We start from the raw sequence: 16,408 nt of genomic DNA on the forward strand, positions 1-16,408 counted from the left end.
CTTCATAGATTTGCTTCATATGAATTCATTTCTGAAAATGAGAGAGGACAGAATAAAAAGTGAACGTTCAAGCAATGAATTTTTTTTTATATTTTCATTGGATTTAACGTATCATAAACCAGATTTAATGTTCTCTTCTGGGATTGTATGATTATCAAGGTTATTTTTATTAAGGCAAGAATTAACCTTAGAGTCCCCACACTAGAGTAGACTTAAACAGTCTATATGACTATTTCCTACCCCTTCCCAAACCCCCTAGTCCCTGCTCTTAACGAAATACTTGGAGCGTCAAGATATGCCATCTTCCTTTAGAAAACTCTCATGAGAAAGCGCCACATCACTTTGATCTCTTCCTCTCTCAAACTCCCTCTCATTTGTTCTATTTCTCCCTTCTATGGCCATATAGAACAAGCTTAATCCCTTTTCTATCTTTCGCCTTTTAAAATATTTAAAGACATACAATTATCACATCACCCAATGTTTTAGCTCCTCCAGGCTAGACATACCTTGTCCCTTTAATGGCTCCTCCTAAGCTCTGCTTCTGAGTCCCTCACTTTCCATGTGGCTTTCTTCTAAGGGAATTCTGTGTTATCTATATATGTAGACTTTTATTAGAGTTCTCAGCCACAATTTATAGGACTTCTTTCTAAACATAAAATGGGTTCCCCCCCCCCCCAAAAAAAAAGAAAAGGAAAACATGCATTCCAGGCTTAGGAATTTGAGATAGACCTGGAAATATTCTGCTCAGATCCCCCTTCAAGGAAGGAATTGTTGCCCCAGCTGCTGGAAGTCTGTCAGCAGACAGCCTTTAGTGATCAGCCCTTTGAAGGATTGGCTTTGCTAAAGAGGGTGACCATGTCAAGGACCTCCCCTTCCCAAGATGGTCCATGCCAAGGAGTAGATAAAGGCAGGGGTATAAATGACATATAGCCCAATGCAGGACAATTCTTACAGGCCATTTTAGTTCCATAACTGCTGGTGGTGTCAGCTGAGGTTTTCACTGGGCCTGCAGATAACTCGACTTCTTTTTCTGCCCAATGATGCTTCCTTTCCCTTCCTTTCACATGGGATGACTACAAAGGCACTCCTGAATAAACGTTCTGTCCACTAAACTCCATCTCAGAGTTCCTGAAAAGTTTAACTTGTCACCCAACTGCCTCTCCATCACTTAAAATAAAAACATCTAATCTCAACTGAGGTCTTAAAACTGTATAACAATTCTATTATTTATCCTTGATTGGGTCATTTACTTATGTATAAATTAGGTTTTAATTGTCCTTCTGTAAGAGTTACCTCTGACTATCATCTCCACCCACCACTACCCAGGGTTGAAAAAAGCCTACACTTTGTACAATGAGTAGGAAGTTTGCCCACTCAACTCCTGGCTGAGGAGAACAACTCATTTGAAAATTACTATGCATAATTGAAAGTGCAACTTGAAATGTCGAAAATATACAAAGAAAAAAGTAAAAGTGCAAAGCAATGAGTAAATATAGCTATATTTCATGTGGAAAAGAAGAAAAATAAGAATCAATATAAATATTTACATGTATATGCATAAAGATAGTCAGGAAGGATGTATCAGAAATTAAGGCCTATGTGAGATGTCCAAGAGAACTGGGCTGATGGAGGATAAGTATGGATCAGAAACTTTTTGATGTATTATTTTATAATGTCTGCTTTCTGAACCATGTGAATATATTATTTATGTAAAAGACTAAGAAAACATTTTAATTATGTATTTCTTTTGTTAGAATAAGTGTTCAATATTTTAAAAATCTTAAAACATAAAGTCATTCTTGCTGTCAAAAAAATAAGAGTTGCCTCTGAGTATCTGCTAATCTATAGGACAATCAGAAAGTTAGGACTTTGTGGTGGTTTGGAGCTATGTACCCCAGAAAAATATGTTCTTAAACTTAATCCATTCTTGTGGGTATGAACTCTTGTAAATAAGACCTTTTTTGAGGTTACTTTGCTTACAGTATAACCCAATTGAGTTAGGATGGGCCTTAATTCTATTACTGAAGGCTTTGTAGAGAAAGTCACAGCGAGAGAGACACAAGGCACAATTAGCTAGACATCAGTGGAACCTGGAAGAGAAAGGAGAAGCTAGGAGAGGCTACTATGTGCATTACCAGGTGACAGAAAAACCAATGACTAGGGACCACTGGCAGCCAGCCCCAGAATGCCACAGTCATCTGGAAGAAAGCATTATCTTGATAATACCTTGATTAGAAACTTCTAGCCTCAAAACCAAAAGCCTCAGAAATAAATTCCCATTGTTTAAACCAACCCATTGCATGGTATTTGTTTGATAGTGAGGAAACTAAAACAGTGTTATTAGCATAAGAATGGTCTTTGTAACATAGAGCCTTATATGGGATGTCTTCTGTTTGTCCCTCCAGATCCATTTTCTTCACTTCTCTCGACTCTGCTCTGTGCCTGAGGAAGGTATTCTATATGCATGGATTCTATCAATGGACCGTGCCCTCTAGCTTCCTGATGGGTTTGGCTGATGAGGAGTTCAAGTAGGAGTGGAAGGAAGATAGGACAGTGAGTATTTATACTCTGGATTCAATAAACTCTCTGGGAGTTTGCCTTGGGCTGTTTCCCCTGACCACAGGTCACCGTCCATGTCTCTTCTAAGTTCCAGTCATCTCTCCCTCCTCTTTTCCCTTCTGGACAAGACACAGACTCTGTTGCTACTAGAAGTAGAGTCCTGGCACTGTGCATGTAGTTCCCTGTAACCCAGTCTCTTTGTAAATACAACCTCTTTGAATTATCTTAATTTGGCAGTGCAATCTGTTGAGATCCTGGCTGATACAGTTTTCTCTATAAACCCCTTAGATTTGTACTTTGAGCTATCCTCATGAACTTGTTCTCTCTCCTTCAGATTTGGCTATGTTGTCCTCTACTTCTATTTGTCCTCTCTTCAAGTCTCACAATCTAATACTATTTGGCTTTCCCTCAGGAAAATTCTTTCACCTCCTGTAGAAGGATTTACTTGCTTTGTTTCTTCGGCAGCCTTATAGATCCCTTGAGGACTCCAGGATGAACAGAGATCAAGAACCCATGCCAGGGGCTATGGGGCCCCAAAGGAGAATTTCTGAATCCAACCCAAGAAGTTTTCTTGGAATCAGTGCTAAGTTGAGTTTGATGGGCAAGTAGGCAATAGCTAGAAACCAGACCAGGTGTAGAGGGAAGGATATTCCAGAGGGAGGAACGACATTGACAAAAGCCTAGAAGAAAGAAGAATGTCAGTGCCTGAGGCATAGAATGAGGATCTTTGCAGGAATATAGGGGAAAAATATCAAGAGATGAGGTCACCGTATTCATATCTCTACCCAGTTCTAGCTCCTTCATATTCAACAACTGCATCCTTGTATTACTTGACCAATAATATATTGGCTGTGAATATTCTCAATTTTCTGCTTAGACTCATGTTCATCTATATTTTTACTCACTCTTCCCTTCTTCTCGCCTCCTATTTAAATCTATCACCTTCACTATGTCTCAATTTAGAAGGCAGGGTGGAAACTGGGAGACTGATTGTGGGGGAGTCATGCAATAATCCAATCAACAGTCAGCAAACTACAGCCTGCAGGACAAGTTTGACCATCTGCCTGTTTTTGTAAGTAAAGTTTTGTTGAAACTAGTGTAGTAGTTAGGGTTCTCTAGAGAAACAAAATCAACAGGGAATACTCGCAAATATAAAATTTATAAAAGTGTCTTACATGACCGCAGGAACACAGAGTCCAAAATCTGCAGGGCAGGCTCTGAAGCCAACAATTCCAGTGGAGGGTCTGTATGAACTCCACAGGAGAGGCTCGTCAACTGAAGCAGGAAGAGCCTGTCTCTTCTGAATCCTCCTTAAAAGGCTTCCAGTGATCAGATTAAGCATTACTCATTGCAGAAGACACTTCTTTTTGGCTGATTACAGATGTAATTACAGATGTAATCAGCTGTGGATGTAGCTGACATGATCATGATTTAATTCTATGAGATGTCCTCATCACAACAGACAGGCCAGCACTTACCCAACCAGACAAACAGGTACCACCACTTTGTCAAGTTGACACATGAACCTAACCATGACACGTAGCCACACCCATTCATTTGCACTCATCTATGGCTGTTTTCCTCCTGAAACCAGAGTTGAGAGTTGCTATGGAGACCATATGGCCTACAAAGCCTACACTATTTCCTCGCTGGTCTTTTACCTCGGATTCAGATGAATACCACAGATGAGAGAGACTGGTGAATTATACTTGAGTTGTAGTGATGGAGGGGTGACAAGTGATCAAATTATGGACATATTTTACAAATAGAGACTATAGATTTGATAATGGATAGGGCAGGAAATATAAAAGGGAGGAGACAGGAAAGACTGAAGGTTTTGGCCTGAACAACTGGAAGAACAGAGTTGTCATTTGCTGAAATGGTGAAGAATGTGGTAAGAGCAGGTTTGGGTGGTAGATAATTAAGAGTTTAGTTTTGCACATGTTTGGACATAAGTTTGTGATGCTCATTAGACATCTAAGTGGATATATCAAGTAGGCAGTTGGATATATAAGGGTGGGTTTCAGGAGAGAGATCAGAGTTAGAATGTAATTTTGAGGGTTGAGACTATATAGATATTATTTAAAGCCATGAAACAGAATAAGATCATTTGGAAATGGAGTGCAAAGACAGAAAATTAAAAAAAAAAGACTGAAGGTTGTATCCTGAGGTACGTGAACATTAAGATGTTGGGGATATGATGAGGGGCTAGGAAAGAAAACCAAGAAGGTGAGTGAGGTAGGTGAAAACCCAAGAGAGAGGAGAGAACCAGAGGCCAAGTGAAGAAACTGTGAAGAAGAGAAAGTAATGAACGTTCAAAGTTAATCAAAGACCTTAGAGGCATGATAAAGGCAGCATGGTTCATCCTCAGGAGATGGACAATGGGAAAAACTCACACAGTCTCCAAAGTGGTCTTTGGACCACACAGTCAGGAATGTCAAGGTCTTGGATAGGCAAAGGGGCTAAGCAGGGAGTCGTGGGTTCCAGGTGGGGACATCCTCAGGTCTTGCAGGAAATGGTACAATCAGAGGAAGACCAGAGTGGGGCCTCTTGTGACAAGGTCTAAAGGAAATACTCTTTGTTCTCCTATGTATTTTAGTCTATTTAGAAACCTTCTGGTTTGTTTCATTGATCTTTTCTGAGCCTTTTTTTTCTTTCCATATTCTAAAACCACACCATTTTAATTATTGTAACTATAAAATATATTTTAATATCTGGTTTGACTAGGCTCTCATTAGTCTTTTTCAGAATGATGACCTCAATTATAAAATTCAGTGTCTTTTTAAATAGCTCACACATATTTTTTAATAGCTATTGTTCTAGTTTGCTAGCTGCCGGAATGCAACTCACCAGAGACAGATTGACTTTTAATAAAAGGGGATTTATTTCATTAGTTCTTCAGAGGAAAAGGCAGCTAACTTTCAACTGAGGTTCTTTCTTACTTGGGAAGGTACAGGGTGATCTCTGCTGGCCTTCTCTCCAGGCCTCTGGGTTCCAACATCTTTCCCTGGGGTGATTCCTTTCTGCATCTCCAAAGGCCTGGGCTGAGCTGCATGCTGAGATGAGGTGTGCTGAGCTGCTTGGGCTATGCTACGTTGAGCTCTCTCATTTAAGCACCAGTTAATTAAATCAAACATCATTCATTGCAGCAGGCACGCCTCCTAGCCAACTGCAGATGTAATCAGTCACAGATGAGATTCACTAGCCATTGGCTCATCCACAGCAATGGATCTAGGCACCTTCACCTGGCCAAGTTGACACCTGAATCTAACTACCACAGCCATAGAATTATTTCACTTGATTTTCACAACAATCCTGGCCGGGAGGTATTATTATAATTCTAATGATGAAAAAACTGAAGTTCAGAGAAGTTAAGAATTGTGTTCAAAGTCATCCACCTAAAAACAAAAAAAACAAACAAAAAAAACAAAAACAAAACAAAGTCATCCACCTAGTAATGAGCAAATCTAAGATTTGAACTAAAGTCTGCCGGACTCCAAAGCCTGCATGTTTTCCTCCATGTCATAGTGACTCCTCATAACTCAATTATACCTTTTTTTAAAAAAAATATTTAATTGACTGTCACGCTGGGAGGCTGAGATTAAGGAAAATTTCTAATGATAGAGGTCAGAGAAAAATGTGGGACATAATAAATCAAATACGTCCACAAGAATGTAAGCCTCATGAGAGGAGAACCTTGTCTGACTTGTTCACAGTACTGTCCCTCGTGTCTACACCAGAGCTTCACAGGTTGATGGCACTCGGTAAATATTTGAGACAGAGAAAGACTATGAGATGTCATTCCTATTTTCCAGGAATTAATTGTCCAGATTAGAGGCAAGATATAAACAATCCAGATTTAAATTATAATGCAAGATAAAACTTCCATCCAACAAGGAAGAGTTAACAAGAATTTATAAAGTTATAAATGATTAGGTCTTTCCCCCATGTAGTCTGGTACCCACGGTGATGTGTTCCATATTCTCGGGGGGGTGGGGGGAGAATTGGCAGAGGGCCTGCTGGGCTGAGAGGAGGGCGAGGTGGGGGGGGAGCGAGGTGGACTGGGAGGAGGGTGAGCTGAGCCCGGAGGAGGGCGAGGTGGACCGGAAGGAGGGCGAGGTGGGTCAGGAGAGAGGGCGAGGTGAGCTGGGAGGAGGGCAAGGTGGACTGGGAAGGGGGCGAGCTGGGCTGGGAGGAGGGTGAGCTGGACCAGGAGGAGGGCGAGGTGAACCAGGTAGAGACCTGCCAGCGGAGCTCTTCGCAGGCCGGGGGTTGCTGCTCCCGCGAACTGGACGGATCTCCGATCCTGCGACATAAGTTCAATGGCATCGCCCCGAGGGCCGCGAGCGGCCAGCCGGGGCTCGGCGGTGTCCGGCCCAGCTCCTCTCTGAGCTGGGCTCACAGCTGTCTGCTGCCCTCCTCGCCTTCCTACTTGCCATCCCCTACCTGATCGTAAAAGAGTTGCTTAGGGAGAATTTGAAAAACGAAGATGGTGTAGATGCTGGGGCTATAAGGATTCTGAATTCAGTTTGTAATCTCCATAACTCTCGGATTCTCCTGTTGCAGCTTTTCTTGGACAGTGACTTATTTCAACTCTTTTGAACCAAGAATGTTTCCTCCTCCTCCTCTTTCACCTGCCGGGGTCAGGAGACTGATGATTCTTCCCACATGGGCAATGCATGGCGAGTTTGAGCGGCCTTGTAGCTGCTCTTACTGCAGCACGGTGCCTCATGCAGACCCACATGCAGCAATATTGGGGGGAAAACTCAGTCACAACTCATTTGTGATAACAGAGAAAAACATCATTGCTGTGCTTACAGGACTGAAAAATCCGCTCGTCTCTATGTGGCTCAGATGCACGTTGTCATACTCACCGCGCTGTTTATGGAGGACATTTCTAAAGACCATTCTAGAGCCTAGGCATTGGGATATCTGAGTATTAAGTTTCAAATTCCTTCTGAAAAAAAAGTAAAAATTTTTACCTCATCTTTTTACTTTTGTGTATGTAGTTCTTAAAGTTTTAGAAAAAATTTTAATGAAATCAAACTTGAAAACTCACATCAGAACAGTACCTATCTTTCTATCTTTCCATGTATATACTACAGTGTTGGTTTTTTTTTTTTTGCTGAGAAATACTGATATTGCTGTTTGAGATAGAAATATTTTTTATTTATACATTATATTAGGAAGGCTAGAAATAGTACTTTGACATTATATAGAAACCACTTCTAAATAAAATTATTTAGTTTTCAGTACAAGGTGCATTTGTATTTTTTACACAGCACATTTTCTTCCACCTCTTAAAACTTTATATTCCTACTACACATTGAATTTATATGTTTTTAAAATTGGTGCATTGTGACAAATAAAAATGTTATTTTTAGCTGGTGCAAACGTAATACCTGCCATTTTTGCTAAGTATTGTGTCTTTGGATAGAACTGACAACTTAACAACATTTAGTCTTCCAATCCATGAACATGGAATGTCCTCCCTTTTGTCTAGGTCTTCTTTGATTTTGTCTGGCAATGTTTTGTAATTCTTTGTGTACAAGTCCTTTACATCCTTGGTTGGATTTATTCCCAGATATTTGATTCTTTTTGTTGCTACTGTAATTGGAATTTAAAAAATCCATTTCTTCTTACAATTGTTAATTGTGTATAGAAACAATATTCTGGGGTATTATCCTACCACTTTGTATCCTACCACTTTGCTAAATTCACTTACTAGTTCTAGGAACTTTGTTGTGGATTTTTCAGGGTTTTCTCTATTTGGATCATATCATCGGCAAATAGAGCAAGTTTTACTTCTCCCTTTCCAATTCAGATGCCTTTTGTTTCTTTTACTTGCCTAATTGTTCCGGTAATAACTTTTGACACAATGTTCAATTAACAGGGGTGACAGTGGACAGCCTTGCCTTGTTTCTGGTCTTAGCGGGAGAGCTTTCAGACTTCCCCCTTTAAATATGATGATAGGAGTGGGTTTTTCTTATGTGCCTTTTATTGTGTTGAGGAAGTGTTCTGAGAGTTTCTATCAGGAGGGGTCCTGGGACTTCCAGGGGAAGATAGCAGAGTAGGGAGCTGCAGGATATACCCCTCCTCTAATAGCAGTTAGTGAACAGCCAGGAATTGCCTGAAACAAGGTCTCTGGTGCTCCAGAGGCCAGGGAAGCATGGTACAGCATTCAGGAAAGAGCAGGACAGGGAGGCTGAGAAGCTGCAGCAGCAAAAAAAAAAATAGTAGAATGAAGCATGCCATGGCAGTGGCAGGTGCCCAGCTCCCACCCGGAGGCAAGTTGCCTCAGTATGGTATCTGGCCGGCGGCTGTGGTTGGAGGGCCTGTGGAGGTGCTCCTCTCTGGGAACAGAGACCAGAAAAGTGTAAGGAAAAGGGGGCAATGAATGAAGGGGAGATTTTAAGCAAATTATAGGGGCTGGGGAGAAAATTCTGCACAAAAACAAACAGACCAAGATACCCAGAAAAGGAACAAATGAAAGGAAGTGTTATTCTGGAGATGAAATAATTGCACAAAAAGTTCAATCTTAGAAAAATTATACTGCATACCCAGGACAAGAATTAGATTAAGAACAACTGAGAAACTGAACAAGCAGGGGCTACTCTAAAGGTTCAAGACAGGTTGGACCAAGTGTCAAAAAAGAACCTTAACACAAAGGTAATCAATTATAAAACCCCAGACTAAGGGATAAATGGCCCTTTGGAGTTAATCCATCAAGATAATCAGCTGCCCAGATATAAAAACAAAATTTACAATCCATACTAGGAAACAGGAAGATATGGCTCAGTCAAGGGAACAAATTAAAACTTCAGAGGAGGCATAAAATTTGGAAAAACTAATCAAAGATGTTCAAACAAATCTCCTAAATCAATTCAAGTAGAGGAAGGGAAAATGGCTAAAGTGATAAAGAATATTAAAGAGATACTGGGTGAGCATAAAGAAGAATTAAAAAATATGTGAAGTAAAATAACAGAACGTATGGGAATAAAAGGCACAATAGATGAGGTTAAAGATACACTAGAGGCATACAACAGCAGATTTGAACAGGCAGAAGAAAGGATCAGTGAATTAGAAGGTGGAACATCCATAATTGTACAGACAGAATAACAGAGAAAAGAATGAAAAAAAAATTGAGCAGGTTCTCTGGGAATTGAATGAAACAAAGCTACACATCATGGGTATCCCAGAAGAAGAAAAGGGAAAAGGGGCAGGGAATTTATCTGAGGAAATTTCCCAACTCTTACAAAAGATTTAAATATACATGTCCAGGAAGTACAATATACTGCAAACAGAATAATTTCTAATAGACATACTCCAAGACACACACTAATCAGAATGTCATATGCCAAAGATAAAAAGAGAATTCTGAGGGCGGGCCACGGTGGCTCAGCAGGCAAGAATGCTTGCCTGCAATGCCAGAGGACCCGGGTTCGATTCCTGGTGCCTGCCCATGTTAAAAAAAAAAAAAAAGAAAGAAAGAAAAAGAGAATTCTGAAAGCAGAAATAGAAAAGCAATTCATCACCTATAAAGGATGCTAAATATCACTTGGTTCTGATTTCTCACCAGAAATTATGGAGACAAGAAGGCAGCAGAATGGTATATTTATATATTTAAGGGACTGAAAGAGAAAAAATGCCAGCCAAGAATACATTATCCATCAAAATTGTCCTTCAAAACACAAGAAAGAGTCTAATATATTTACAGAAAGAAACAACCTGAGACAGTTCATTAACAAGACACTTGTCCTGCAAGAAATACTAAATGAAGTGTTACAGGCTGAAAGGAAAAGACAGGAGACAGAGATCTGGAGGAGAGTGTACAAATGAAGAATAGCAGCAATAGTCAAAGGATGAAAAAAAAAAGACAAAAATATGATATGATATATATTATGGTTAGGCTCATGTGTCAACTTGGCCAGGTATTGGTGCCCAGGTGTTTGGTCAAGCACCACTGGCCTGTTTCTGTGAAGACAGTTTGGGATTTAAATCATCAGTAAGTTGATTATATCTATGGGTAATTCATCTACAATCAACTGAGAAGACTGCCTTCAGCACACAGAGAAGTTTCATCCAATCAGCTGAAGGCTTTAAAAGGAGAAGTGGTTACTTCAGCAGTCAAAGGATAGAATTTCCATCTCTGCTTCAGCTAGCCAACTCTTCCTGGGGAACTCATCAAAAACCTTCATCAGAGTACCCAGCTTGCAGCCTGCCTTATAAAACCTGGACTCATGCATCTCCACAACTGGGGGAGACAATTTTATAAAATACTATAATATTTACAAGTATCTCCTGTCAGTTCTGTTTCCTCAGAAAATGTTTACTAACATTTAAAAGCCAAAGGTAAAATGGTTTATGTAAGTACTGCCTTTATAGTAATAACATTGAAACTTAATGGATTAAATTCCCAATAAAAAGACACAGATTGGCCAGTTGGATAAAAAAAAATTCATCTATATACTGTATACAAGAGACTCACCTTGGGTCAAAAGACACAAATAAGTTGAAAGTGAAAGGTTAGAAAAAGATATTCCATGCAAATGGAAACCAAAAAAGAGCTGGGGTGCCTACATTAATATTGGACAAAATAGACTTAAAATGAAAGACTGTTATAAGAGACAAAGGACACCATATATTTATAAAAGGGGCAATTCACCAAGAAGAAATAACAATCATAAATATTTATTCACCTAACCATACTGCTCCAAAATACATGAGGCAAACACTGGCAAAATGGGAAGGAGAAATAGACACCTCTACAATAATAGCTGGAGACTACAATACACCACTCTAATCAATATATAGAACATCCAGACAGAGGATCAATAAAGAAACATATTTGAAAAATCTAATAGATTATTCACACCTAATAGATATTCTACTGAACATGGCACCCAAAAATAGCAGGATACACATTCCTTTCATGTGCTCCTGGATCATTCACCAAGATAGACTTTCTGCTGTGTCACAGAACAGGTTTCCATAAATTTAAAATATTGAAATCATACAAAGCACTTTCTCTGATCATAATGGAATGAATCTGGAAATAAATAACAATGGGAGCACTGGAAGATTCACAAATATATGGAGGCTAAAAAACACATTCTTAAACAACCAATAGGCCAAGGATGAAGTTGCAAGAGAAATCAGTGAATTCTTGAGATGAATGAAAACAAGAATATAACATACAAAAACTTATGGGATGCAAGGAAGGCAATGGTGAAAGGGAAATTTATAGCCCTAAATGCCTACATTAAAAAAAGAAGAAAAAGCTAAAATCAAAGACATAACTGCACAACTAAAGGAACTAGAAAAAGAAGAGCAAATGAATCCTAAAGGAAAAAGAATGAAAGAAATGATAAAGATTAGAGCAGAAATAAATGAAATGGAGAATTAAAAAAAGAGGGAATATCAACAAAATATTGGTTCTTTGAGATGATCAATAAAATTGGCAAACCTTTTACTAGACTGACAAGGAAAAAAAAAGAAGATGCAAATAAATAAAATCAGAAATAAGAAGGGGGGCATTACTAATTGACCCCATAGATTGAAAAGGACCAGAAGAAGATATTATAAACAACTGTATGCCAATAAGTTAGACAACCTAGATGAAATGGACCAATCCTACAAACACACAAACAACGTACACTGACTCTAGAAGAAATAGAATACTTCAACAGATGAATCACAAGTAAAGAGATTGAGTCAGTCATCAAAAACCTCCCAAGAACAACAACAAAAAGCCCAGGATAAGATAGCTTCACAAGGGAATTATACTAGGCATTCCAAGAAGAATTAATATCAATCATGCTTGAACTCTCCCCAAAAAATTGAAGAGGAGGGAACACTAACTCATCTTATGAAGCCAATATTATCCTAATTCCAAAGCCAGATAAAGATACTACAAGAAAAAAAAATTACAGGCTGATATCTCTGATGAATGTAGATGCAAAAATCCTTAACAAAATCCTTGCAAATCTAATCCAACAACACATCAAAGTATTATACACCATGATTAAGTGGATTTTATCCCTGGTATGCAATGGTGGCTCAATATAAGAAAATCAGTTGATGTAATACATCACATTAATAAATTAAAAGGGAAAAAACATGATCACATTGATTGATGCAGAAAAGGCATTTGAAAAAATCCAGAACAATTTCTTGGTAAAAAGTCTTTAAAAGATAAGAATAGAAGGAAGCCTCTTTAGAATGATTGTGGGCATATATGAAAAACTTACAGCTAGCATCATACTCAGTGGTGTCCTTAATTATGAAAGACTGAAAGCTTTCCCTCTAAGATCTGGTACAAGACAAGGATGCTGACTGTCACCACTGTTATTCAACATTTTGCTAGAAGTTCTAGCCAGTGCAGTTAGGCAAGAAAAATAAAAAGCAACTTATTTGCAAAGGAACAAGTAAAACTTTTGCTATTTGCAGATGATATGATCTTATATAGAGAAAGTACAAAAAAGTCTACAACAAAACTAGAAGAACTAACAAACAAGGTCAGCAAAGTGGTGAGACCCAAGATCAAGAAGCAAAAATCAGTAGTGTTGCTAATGATGAGCAATCTGAGGAGGAAATCAAGAGAAAATTTCCATTTAAAATAGCAGCTAAAAGAATCAAATATCTAGGAATAAATTTAATCAAGGATGTAAGAACTTATACTTAGAAAACTATAAAACATTGCTCAAAAAAAATCAAAGAAGACCCAAATAAATGGAAGGCTAATCTGTGTTCATGGATTGAAATATTGTTAAGATGTCAGTTTTACCCAAATTGATTTACAGATTCAATGCAATCCCAATAAAAATTTCTACAGCCTACCTGCAGAATTGGAAAAGCCAATTGCCAAATTTGTTTGGAAGGATGGGGGGCCCCAAATAGCCAAAAACATCTTGAAAAAGAAGAACAAATTGGAGGACTCACATTTCCTGTCTTTAAAGCATATTGCAAAACTACATTGGCTGCAACAGCCTTGGTATTGGAACAAGAATAGATATACTGACCCATGGAATCAAATTGAGAGTTCAGAATTAGACCCTCACATCTATGCCAATTGTTATTTGACAAGGCTGCCAAGTCTACCCAACTGGGACAGAATAGTGTCTTCAACAAATGGTGTTGGGAAAACCAAATATCCATATCCAAAAGAATGAAAGAGATCCCCTACCTCACACCTTATACAAAAATTAACTCAAAATGGATCAAAACCCTAAATATAAGAATCAGCACTATAAAACTCCTAGAAAAGAAATGTAGGGAAGTGTTTTCAAGATCTTGTGTTAGGCAATGGTTTCTTAGACTTTATACCCAAAGTACAAGCAATGAAAGAAAAAAATGGACCTCCTCAAAATGAAATACTTCTGTGCTTCAAAGGACTTTTTAAAAAGTCCTTTCTTTTTGAAAAAGCAGCATACACAACATGAGAAATTATTTGGAAGCCACATATCTGATAAGGGTTTAATATCCAGAATATATAAAGAAAACTTACAACTCAACAATCAAAAGACAAACAACCCCCCCCCCCAAAAAAAGACAAACAACCCAATTAAAAACTGGGCAAAATATTTGAACAGACATTTTTCTAAAGAGGAAATAAAAATGACCAAACAACACATGAAAAGATACCCAACATCATTAGCTGTTAGGGAAACACAAATAAAAACACAATGAGATACCATTTCACACCTAGTAGAATAGCCAGTATTAAAAAAAAAAAAACAGAAAGATACAAATGTTGGGAAAATGTGGGGAAAAAGGAACACTCATTCACTTCTGGTGGGAATGTAAAATTGTGCAGCCTCTGTGGAATACAGTTTGGTAATTCTTCAGGAAGCTGAGAATTGCCATAAGATCTGGCAATTCTGCTACTAGGTATATAGCCAGAAGAACTGGAAACAGGGATGCAAAGAGACATCTGCACACTGATGTTCATAGTGGCATTATTTACAATTGCCAAAAGATGGAAGCAACCCAAATGTTCGTCAACTGATGAGTGGATAAACAAGATGTGGTTTATACATATGGAATGTTATTCAGCAGTAAGAAGGAATGAAGTCCAGATGCATGCAACAATATATATGAACCTTGAGGACATTATGTTGAATGAAAGAAACTAGACAAAAAAAGGACAAAGATAGCATGATCTCGCTGATATGAACTAGTTAAAAAAGCAAACTCTTTGCTGTTAGATGCATATATATATATAATATTTATAATAGTTATGTCTTCTTGTTGAATTGACGTCTTTATCAGTATAATGACCACTGTTGTGCCTTGTAACTATTTTTGATTTATAGTCTATTTTATCTGATATATATATATATATCTATATCTATATCTATCTATCTATCTATCTATCTATCTATATATATATATATATATATATATATATCATAGATATGTGTATATATGTTATAGCATCCCCAGCTTTCTTTTGGCTACAACATGCATGCTATATTTTCTCTCCTTGCTTTCACTTTCAACCTACTTGTGACTTTGAATTTAAGGTAAGTTTGCTGCAGACAGCAAGTAGTTGGCCCATGTTTTTTTAATCCCTTCTGTCAATCTCTGCTAACTGACTGGAAGTTTAATCCATTTACATTTAAAGTCACTATTGATAATGCAGGACTTTCTTCTGTCATTTTGTTATTTGGTCTTTGATAGTCTTATAGCATTTTTGTCCCTCAATTCTTCCTTTCATTTACTGCTTTTATATTTATTTTCATTTTGGGGTTGTACCATGTTGGTACCTCCTCATTTCTATCCAGATATATTTATCATATATATTCCTTGTGGTTACCATGGGGTTAAAATTTAACATCCAGAGTAGCGAAAATATTTGTAAAATACTTGGCATGAATCAAGCACTCATTAATGAGAGTAAGATTGATTGACTATAAGGTTTTCCATGCTTTGGAAAATTAACGCAGAATCTATGATTAGAACGGACTGGAAGAAAAGAAAGTGGAAGAAGTCTCCTATGAAGAAAGAGCCAGTGAAGGCAGAAAGTTTGCCACAGTAGAAGTGACAGATAAGCCTTCAAAATCATGAAGGTACCAATGACATTGGGAGGTACCAATGGCAAGGGACTTGGACTGTAGATGGCAGTCCCTGTTTCCTTTGTTGTGTTCTCCAGTGAAGATGGTTCCCTACAGAAGAAATTAAAAGTCTGGTTCTGGATTCCAAACCATTTTTGGAGCAGCCCTCTGATTCCCAGTGATGAAAGCATTAAGATTGAAGAGAGGGAAAGCATCACTGTTCACTCCATGCAATTTGGTGGTTATTCCAAGGAAGCCAATTACATGGCTCAAGCCGCCCAGCTGCACACAGCCCCAGAGGGCACAGTTGCCTGTTGGAGTGACATGTGCTTCTGCACCGGCTACTGTCTTCCCATGAAGCCCTCGGACGTTGCAGCGAGGTCTGGCTGGTGAAGGCGAGAGTGACTCACTGAGCTAAGAATGTGATGGAACCCACAGCTTGGTGTGTGTGGGGGGGGTGTTAGTGCTCCTCCGATTCCACCTGCAGCTCCAGCTTAACCAATGTCTCTTCAAAGCCAGTTACTGCCAGTTTTCTGAAATAGACATGTTACCAAACATTGAAGCTCTTTTTCTCCTGGTCAAAAATCACATGGCAACAAAGGCAGTGTCCTTCTGATTGATTTAGGAAATTCTGATAGACCAACAAAACAAAACAAAACAAAAACAGCTCTTTTCCCAGCTCTCTGAGTCACTAAAACTGCTTTTTAAAAAATGATTATTGAATTTTTATTTTGTTATTAAGGGGAAAATGTGATTGGTATGTGTTTTCATCTGTGATTCTTATAAGAGCTTTG

At 38.4% G+C, this 16,408-nt stretch overlaps 1 long non-coding RNA gene and 1 pseudogene across 3 annotated transcripts in view; both read left to right on the plus strand.

The window, feature by feature from the left end:
- Positions 1-7,536, plus strand: part of LOC143665669 (uncharacterized) — a 37,483-nt gene extending 29,947 nt beyond the window's left edge. Inside the window, exons 6-7 of one of the 3 annotated variants that reach the window (XR_013167149.1) lie at positions 2,406-2,553; positions 7,126-7,536. This is a non-coding gene — a long non-coding RNA (uncharacterized LOC143665669). Of the gene's footprint in view, positions 1-2,405; positions 2,554-3,024; positions 3,397-7,125 lie in introns of those variants that run through there. The other 2 variants (XR_013167151.1, XR_013167150.1) reach the window with 2 other exon arrangements.
- A 1,276-nt stretch (positions 7,537-8,812) lies between these two features.
- LOC143665220 (heme-binding protein 1 pseudogene) lies at positions 8,813-16,027 on the plus strand (annotated as a pseudogene).
- Positions 16,028-16,408: the final 381 nt, after the last annotated feature.

Source organism: Tamandua tetradactyla, chromosome 21 (genome assembly GCF_023851605.1).
Source record: "Tamandua tetradactyla isolate mTamTet1 chromosome 21, mTamTet1.pri, whole genome shotgun sequence".
Classification (NCBI taxonomy): domain Eukaryota; kingdom Metazoa; phylum Chordata; class Mammalia; order Pilosa; family Myrmecophagidae; genus Tamandua; species Tamandua tetradactyla.